Genomic DNA, 9,662 nt, shown 5'->3' on the forward strand with positions numbered 1-9,662 from the left:
GTTCTCTTATCCTGCGCTGTACACATTAAGCTGACCCGCGGTGCATCTGGCTATGGCCGTTCTATGGTTCACTAATGTTACACCCATTGCTGTTGATACACCCAACTTTAAAAATAAGAAAAAAGTGATGGAAAGTTTGGCTCTTTACTGACTCAGATCTTTTCAACTCGTTGAGTGAAAAGAACAAATCTTTTGACTCATTTCGCAGGACCCCTACTGGCGAACCTTGAACTGAAAACTTGAAAGAGTCATGATTCTACGAGCTTCTCATTCACATGTTGTTCATCATAAGGGGATTATTGGAGCTGTTCATTTGTAGAAAAGTTTAAACAATGTACATTTGTAGATGGCTAGGCATACAAATAAGATTATTTCTTGATACATTTAAAATGAAATGTAGTTGTGGCCGCAACCGGACTAGATTGTGAACGACTTGCTTGACTGCCCGTGAGGGTGATAAGCACAATATCGTTTTTGAACTGCAGCACACATAACGATTAGTTCTCGAGTTTGTTGAGCAAAGGCTGTGCATATGTTTTGGTTCTACAAAGCTGTGTCCATTTTAATGAGGCTAATGGTACTCATTCTTGCAGCATGCAATCAATTATCAGTTCTAAACATGTCATTTTCTTCTGTCTAATGCCTGCAGCATGATCTACAGTATTTTTCTGCACGCATGTATGATAGACAGCTGTTGGTCGGAGCACATCTCTGGAGCCACTGAGCCAGAGGAGCGCATATTACAACGAATTGCGACCAGCCAGCAAGACCAATACAAACAACTAAAATGAACAAATCACTTAGAAAAACAAATCATAACTCACAAGTCAGTAAAAGGAGTTGATCAAAAAAGAATGAATCGCGCACTGCACATCACTATTATCCATATTTGTTTTCCAACAGCAAGGCTCAGTGTAACATGACAGTGTTGCCATTGTTCAGAAACTGTTTTCTTTATAATGTTGAAATGAACATGCCTCCAACCTCTACATAACACACTTACAAACTGAAAATATATGCGTGTACATTGTACAATCAATGTGTGAGAGAGCCTCTAATATCACATTAATTGTAGACCGCATTATCTACCAAGAGAATTCTCTTTGATTATAATCACAGCCGTATATATATCCCCCCCCCCAAGCAGACACATCGATGGCTCTGAACGAACTTTATTTAACTCTTTGCAAACTGGAAACCATTTATCCGGAGGCTGCATTCATTGTAGCTGGGGATTTTAACAAGGCTAATCTGAAAACAAGACTCCCTAAATTTTATCAGCATATCGATTGCGCAACCAGGGGTGGAAAAACCTTGGATCATTGTTACTCTAACTTCCGCGACGCATATAAGGCCCTGCCCCGCCCCCTTTCGGAAAAGCTGACCACGACATAACAGTGGTAGGCTTGATTACCAACAACGACGAGACGGCCTACAGGGAGGAGGTGAGGGCCCTCGGTGTGTGGTGTCAGGAAAATAACCTCACACGCAACGTCAACAAAACTAAGGAGATGATTGTGGACTTCAGGAAACAGCAGAGGGAACACCCCCCTATCCACATCGATGGAACAGTGGTGGAGAGGGTAGCAAGTTTTAAGTTCCTCGGCATACACATCACAGACAAACTGAATTGGTCCACTCACACAGACAGCATCGTGAAGAAGGCGCAGAAGCGCCTCTTTAACCTCAGGAGGCTGAAGAAATTCGGCTTGTCACCAAAAGCACTCACAAACTTCTACAGATGCACAATCGAGAGCATCCAGGCGTACCGTCACTCATTCATATATCCTTATGTACATATTCTTTATCCCCTTACACTGTGTATAAGACAGTAGTTTAGGAATTGTTAGTTAGATTACTTGTTGGTTATTACTGCATTGTCGGAACTAGAAGCACAAGCATTTCGCTACACTCGCATTAACATCTGCTGACCATGTGTATGTGACAAATAAAATTTGATTTGATTTTGATTTGATTTGATTTAATTTGTACATATCCACTGTATACATAAATCACTTGCAAAGTTGGTTCCTGTTTCAGTCACGTCTTTGGCCACGTTCACGTGGGTTGAACAGAAACACTATTATTGTTGGTTGAAAAAAGAGCTCCCCCACAATGCAAGCTATTTCAGCAGGATGATGTTGGAAGAGCAACTGTAAAAATGTTCTGTCGACAGCAAGTCAAAACTTCATGAACTTCGATCACATAGTTTTTGTAAAGTTCAGGCAGTCGACATGTAGGCACAAGCCAGACAATTGTTATCCCCATAATGCACCACACTTTGAAAGGTGGTGCCCAATGATGGTCACTGACTTGACAGAATTGATCGCTCAAACGCTCCCAGACAGGCTGAGTTGGTGGGGAGCTTATATTTATGAGCTCGCCTTGACTGACAACTCTTTAAAATACCTATGTCAAGCAACTTGGATGCAGCGTTGCAGCAAAATCATCTCACACTAATTTGGTGATTCACAAAGCAACACTGAAATTGCATCAATGATATTATCTATTTTTACATCTCCCATTTGGCATGTCTTTTGTGATGCGGTCTGTTCACAGCAGCACGGACGGATGTGTAGCCATGGCAACTGTATCAGAGTTTTGAATGACCAGCCCTCCTTTTGTTCCATGCTGGCTGAAAACATAGCTAGCCCGTAACTAGCTAGCGCCAGACACAGATGAAAGGGGGATCATACAGTATAAGTATCTATGCCATAGATGAATAGGGTAAACTTTTTAAATTATATTTGCAGACACCCTACATTCAAATTTTAGCACTATTGAGTAGCTATGTAGATATAAACGCAACATGTAAAGTGTTGGGTCCATTTTCCATGAGCTGAAATAAAAAATCCCAAAAATGTTCCATACACAAAAAAAAGCTTATTTCTCTCAACTTTTGGGCACAAATATGTTTACATCCCTGTTAGTGAGCATTTATCCTTTGCCAAGATAACCCATCCACCTGACAGGTGTGGCACATCAAGAAGTTGATTAAAGGCCTCTCGGGTGGCGCAGTGGTCTAAGGCTGTGCCACCAGAGACTCTGGGTTCGAGCCCAGGCTCTGTCGCAGCCGGCCGCGACCGGGAGGTCCATGGGGCGAAGCACAATTGGCCTAGCGCTGTCCGGGTTAGGAAGGGTTTGGCCAGTAGGGATATCCTTGTCTCATCGCGCACTAGCGACTCCTGTTGCGGGCAGTGCACGCTGAGCAGGTTGCTAGGTGCACGGTGTTTCCTCCGACACATTGGTGCAGCTGGTTGAATGCGTGCTGTGTTAAAAAGCAGTGTGGCTTGGATGGGTTGTGTATCGGAGGAAGCATGGCTCTTGACCTTTGTCTCTCCAAAGCCTGTACAGGAGTTGTAGTGATGATACAAGACAGTAACTACTAACAATTGGATACCATGAAATATGTGAGAAAAAGGGGGTAAAATTAAAAAAAAAAAATAAAAGAAGCTGATTAACACAGCATGAGTGCTGGGGACAATAAAAGGCCTCACTAAATGTTCAGTTTTGCCACAGATGTATCAAGTTTTGAGGGAACATGAATTTGTCATGCTGACTGCAGGAATGTCTACCAGAGTTGTTGCCAGATAATTAAATGTTCATCTACCATAAGTCACCTCCAATATCGTTTTAGAGAATTTGGCAGTATGTCCACCCCGGCACAATACCTGACCACGTGTATGGCGTTCTGTGGGCGAGGAGTTTGCTGATGTCAATGTTGTGAATAGAATGCCCCATGATGATGGTGGGGTTATGGCATGGGCAGGCATAAGCTATGGACCACGAACACAATTGCATTTTATTGATGGCAATTTGAATGCACAAAAATACCATGACAAGATACTGAGGCACATTGTGAGGCCCATTTTTTAAGGTATCTGTGACCAACAAATGCATATCTGTATTCCCAGGCATGAAATCCATAGCTTAGGGCCTCATATATATACGACAAACACTAAAACAAATGTATTTTTCATTTATCTTTTGACTATCTGTTTTTACATTTATGAATCTGTTATTCAAAGCGATTCTATGGGCTAATAGTAAGCCAAACTCAATTATTCATAAAATATTTTTTTCCTATATTTTTTTATATCTAAAGGGGTCCTAAAATTCCAAATCAAATAACGAAATGATCCTTGGTATGACCATCTTAGAACCATTCCATATGTTATCTTAGTAGATCCCCCCCCCCCAACACTAACCCTATAGGCCAATCGGTGACATTCTATTTGACCAAATTACTCATGGCTTCAAATTTCTGTGGGTCAAATAAAAAAAAAGTAACCAACCAATGCTTGAATTATTTGACCATGTCTAGGAAAAAAAGAATCCAAGGATAACAATGAATTTGAGATATAACGTTAGTATACAATCTTAAATATTAAGAGTGATTATTTTTTTCTTTCTCCTTCCCACCCAGCAAACTTTCCGTCTGTGGGAAGGCTGGGGGCAAACTCATGAAAGTTCATGAGTCTCAGCAGAGAACATGTCGGGTGATTGGATGAGACTTCTTGAGCACTGTGATGTCACACAGAAGCTCTACAGAGCCATCTGTTTAGCTAGCTTGTGCAACATGAGCAGTAACCCTACGTTCATAAGTGGGAAGGTGGTATTTACAGTGCATTTGGAAAGTATTCAGACCCCTGGACTTTTTACATATTTTGTTACGTTACAGCCTTATTCTAAAATGTATTAAATAAAAACATGTCCTTATCAATCTACCCACAATACCTCATAACGACAAAATGAACACAGATTTTTAGATTTTTTGGCAAATGTATTACAAATAAAAACTACCTTATTTACATAAGTATTCAGACCCTTTGCTATGAGACTCGAAATGGAGCTCAGGTGCATCCTGTTTCCATTGATTCTCCTTGAGATGTTTCAACAATTTGATTGGAGTCCACCTGTGGTAAATTAAATTGATTGTACATAATTTGCAAAGGAAGACACCTGTCTACACAATCCTCAATGACAGAATAGTGTCAAGGCACAGATCTGGGGAAGGGTACCAAAAAAATGTCTGCAGCATTGAAGGTTCCCAAAAACACAGTGGCCTCCATAATTCTTAAATGGAAGAAGTTTGGATCCACCAAGACTCTTCTTAGAGCTGGCTTCCCGGCCAAACTGAGCAACCGCGGGAGAAGGACCTTGGTCAGGGGCGGTAACAGAGCTCCAGAGTTCCTTTGTGGAGATGGGAGAACCTCCAAGATCATCTCTGCAGCACTCCACCAATCAGGATTTTTATTGTAGAGTGGCCAGACGGAAGCCACTCCTCAGTAAAAGGCACATGACAGCCCGCTTGGAGTCCAAACATTCTCTGGTCTAATGAAACAAAGATTGAACTCTTTGGCTTGAATGCCAAGTGTCACGTCTGGAGGAAACCTGGCACCATCCCTATGGTGAAGCACGCTGGTGGCAGCATCATGGGGATGTTTTTCAGTGGTAGGGACTGGGAGACTAGTCAGGATCGAGGCAAGGATGAACGGAGCAAAGTACAGAGAGATCCTTGTTGAATACCTGCTCCAGAGCACTCAAGACCTCAGACGGGGGCAAAGGTTCACCTTCCAACAGGACAATGACCCTAAGCACACAGCCAAGACACTGCAGGTGTGGCTTCGGGACAAGTCTCTGAATGTCCTTGAGTGGCCCAGCCAGAGCCTGAACTTGAACCTGATCGAACATCTCTTGAGAGACCTGAAAATAGCTGTGCAGCAACGCTCCCATTCCAACTTGACAGAGTTTGAGAGTAACTGCAGAGAAGAATAGGAGAAACTACTCAAATACAGGTATGCCAAGCTTGTAGCGTCACACCAAAGAAGGCTCCAGGCTGTATTCACTGCCAAATGTGCTTTAAAAAAGTACAGAGTAAAGGGTCTAAATACTTATGTAAATGAGAGATATATTTAAAATATTAGCAAACATTTCTAAAAACCTGCTATTTCTTTGTTATTATGGGGTATTGCGGGGTATTTATGGGGTATTTAAAACAAGGTTGTAACCGAACAAAATGTGGAAAAAGTCAAGGTGTCTGAATACTTTCCAAAGTTACTGTAAGAGTTTGCTATGTTCAAATGACATTTATTGACATCCTCGTAATTTACAATGGATTGCAATGGAGCAGAATGTTCTCTTTCAGATAATCGTTTTGGGATTTGCTGGTGTGCTGGATATCTCTGCTGAGCCCTGCTGAGCGTCTTGCTAATGCAAGCTATTAGTTATGCTTTTTCCTCTCCAGCATGAATTTGGGATAGCACTGCACCAAGTTCATCCAGAGATGCATCCACAGACAAGATTAAAGGCCTGGAGAAGTCAGGAGGAGCCAGCACTGCACAGTTCAGGAGCTCTTGAGTTTGTGGAAGGCCTCTTCACATTCCATGCTCCAGTTGGACGCTTTCAAATTACGGTAAGTGCTTGGGTTCTTTCCAGCGTTTCTAGTATTTCCCCTTCTCTTCTGTCCAGTGGTGAGGGCGAACTGGGATTGCCGAACAGCCAGGGATGCTGTTCTGTTTAAGTGTGAAGGGCTTTCACAGGGAGTTGGTAATTTTCATGCCGATCCACTTGTCTCCCCACATCGGTGTGATGACCCTCTGCATGAGGATGTCTCGTTTTAACCTGAGATGAACATGGCTCCATGTATAGCCTGGATGATGTCCAGTGACTTTGCTGCCTGGAGAGATGGGAACGTTGCTAGCTAGCCTTCCCCACACTGGGTGTTCTTGTTTCGGGAGTAGGGTGACTCCCTGTGTCAGCTTGACTGTACCCACCTTGTTTGGCATCTTGATGAAACTGCTCATGTTCAGGGGATGGATGATAATCCTCCTTGGATATGTGTCTCCAGTGGTCGTCATCATTCTTCATTTGAGGCATTAAATGTTTTTGGGCATTGGAACCTATGACGAGTTTGTGACGCTGGCCTGGCACTACTGGAGTAGGGACAACACACTTTACTCCATAGAGCTGTAGCTTCAGATTGTACATGCATTTTGGACGGGTCTGCTTCCCCCCATAGCCAACTAAAAAAACGGTCTGCTCTGTTGTCTGCTTTTTGTCTGGAAGGGCAACTGCTCCTCTCAACTTTTGTTCTGCTGTCTCACTAAGAGTGAAGCAATAGAACCTGAACCAAGCATGCCTTTCAGTTCAACCTGGTCACTAACTAAAACCTGTGCATAAAACAACTCACTAAAAGAGTCTGCTGACCCCTGAACTACTACTTGAAACTCTGCTGTGTTTGTGTAGAAAAGATCCAAGTCTTCTTCCTTTGGGGATTGTTGCCCTACTCCCTACTCCCACACTGTCCCTCTTAAAGTGCAGATTTTCCCCTGTGTTGAGTATCAGCGTGGCAGATGTGTTGTTGCCTACTCTTACCACCTGGGGGCGGCCCTTCAGGAAGTCCAGGATCTAGTTGCAGAGGGAGGTGTTTAGTCCCAGTGTCCTTAGCTTAGTGATGAACTTTTGGGCACTATGGTATTGAACGCTGAGCTGTCGTTAATGAATAGCATTCTCACATAGGTGTTATTTTTGTCCAGGTGGGAAAGGGCAGTGCGATTGAGATTGAGATTGCATCATCAGTGGATCTGTTGGGGCAGGATGCGATATGGAGCGGTGTGGGTCTAAGGTATCCGGGATGATGGTGTTGATGTGAGCCATGACCAGCCTTTCAAAGCACTTCATGGCTACCGACGTGCGTGTTACGGGGCAGTAGTCATTTAGACAGGTTAGGAGTTGTGAAGGAGTTGGTGCTTGAATAGATTGAGTGGGACCCACCTGTGGTGTATTTGTCGTCTCTACTTCCTCTGACATGGCAGCCTGGGATTGGCTGATTGCGTTCTTCACTTTGGTCTGACCTATGTTTGTGCCCTCCGATCTCTCTCTGGAACCCATCTAGCCATTCCTAGACATCAGTGGTTGTCCATTGCGCTGGTGGTTTGAAGAGGGACACACATGCAAGCCTAGGATCTGGACAGTCACCTCTCAAGCCTTGTCTTCAACACTACGGCCCTGTCCCCGTAGGCACTCAACCGAATCTAATATGCTATTGCACTTTCTCTCGGCTTTGGTTAAAAGATGGCTAGGGGTATGATCAGTTCACAAGTGCTGTTTCAAGATGTCAAAGACAACGTGGGGGGGTCTGAGTAGAGTCAAGATAGGGGTTGTTATGCAATGTGATTTTTTTTTTACATCAACATCATGAGCCTGCCCCATAGCTTGGCCAAGATGCTCATGTGTTGGTATTACCCTCTTCAGCAGATATAGCCCCGTCCTCCCACTCACGTACTGAACATCTGTCTGAGCCACCTCCCCTTAAGCATGGAGGCTCAGAGACAGACTGCATCACCAGCTTGACCCCTGTGAGATGTAACTGTGTAGGTCCCTCTCTGCTCTGCGCACTGCTGACACTCTCTTTGCCGCATCATTGTCTCCAACACGTTTACCCATGTCACACAGCTGAGCTGTTATTGACTGAACAATCTGAATTGGCTAGCTGTGTGATGAGACTACCAAGGTCGACATTACTAGTGGTTGGTGGGGTGTGTGTGCACCTTGTACTCTGGTAGAACAGAAATTGGGGGATTTCATCAGACGTACTCTAGGAGCATTTCATTTCTGAACAACCACCCTCTCCCAAACTCAGTGTAGTAGGATATACATTTCCCTCTGAAACCTGAGCCTTGCACCGCTTAACGGCTCCATGTTCAGATCAATGTACACAATAAAATGGTGGGAAAATACAAAATATTACACTAAGGATGGTATGTACACTAAAATTGACTTAATAACCCTCATCATTGAGATGAAAAAGTCCAATAGTTTTAACACATGCACCCTGCAAAAGTGAAACGGACCACATAAATGGGTGTCCCACAGTGATCGAGATTATGTAGATGCTTGAAGTTCTGATAGTCACAGCACCAATGTAGCCCGGCGGGTACTGCGCCTATGTCAGATGGTGTGTTGCATTGTGTTCTGGCGCCTTTAAAAGAGTAGTCATGGGGTCTGAGGGTTGGCTGGATCACAGTGCAAAAGGACATCGGGACTGGACATCATCCAGGCTATACATTTGCTGTTCCTCCCCTCACACAGATGCGAACAGCTCTGAACAAGTTTGTGCTCGCAGCACTTACATCACACACAGAGCCCAACAAAATGCCAGTAGGAGATTCAACCTAAAAAAAATGAGGAAAAAGTGGTGATTTGGTGAACATTCATCACAGTTGACTAAATCCTGTTATTTTTACAATGCCGAAAAACACTAGTTTCTCGACCAAACCCAAACTAAAGACCTATTTTACTGGCGATACTAATGAATCATTATGAGTAAGCGACTATGAAAATAGTTCAAATAAACCCGATTTAATTTATTTTCCATTTGTCATGGAAAATATATGATTTGCAGTATGGCTCAAATGAGATGAGGGTCATTACCACAAAATAAATAAAATTGGGGAATTTTTGGTGTGGCACTTAATTTTATATCTCATCATGTGGTGCCACGGGTTCAAAAAAGGTTGGGAACTACTGATTTATACTATCCAGAGTGCCAGAGCCCCTTCTACACACTCACTATATTAATACACTTGGCACGTTTTTGAGACTTGGTGTGACCATGAACAGATCATCCCTTACCCATGCCCTTTTTCCACGACTCTATG

The sequence above is a fragment of the Oncorhynchus masou genome, chromosome 15 (genome assembly GCF_036934945.1).
Source record: "Oncorhynchus masou masou isolate Uvic2021 chromosome 15, UVic_Omas_1.1, whole genome shotgun sequence".
NCBI classification, from domain to species: domain Eukaryota; kingdom Metazoa; phylum Chordata; class Actinopteri; order Salmoniformes; family Salmonidae; genus Oncorhynchus; species Oncorhynchus masou.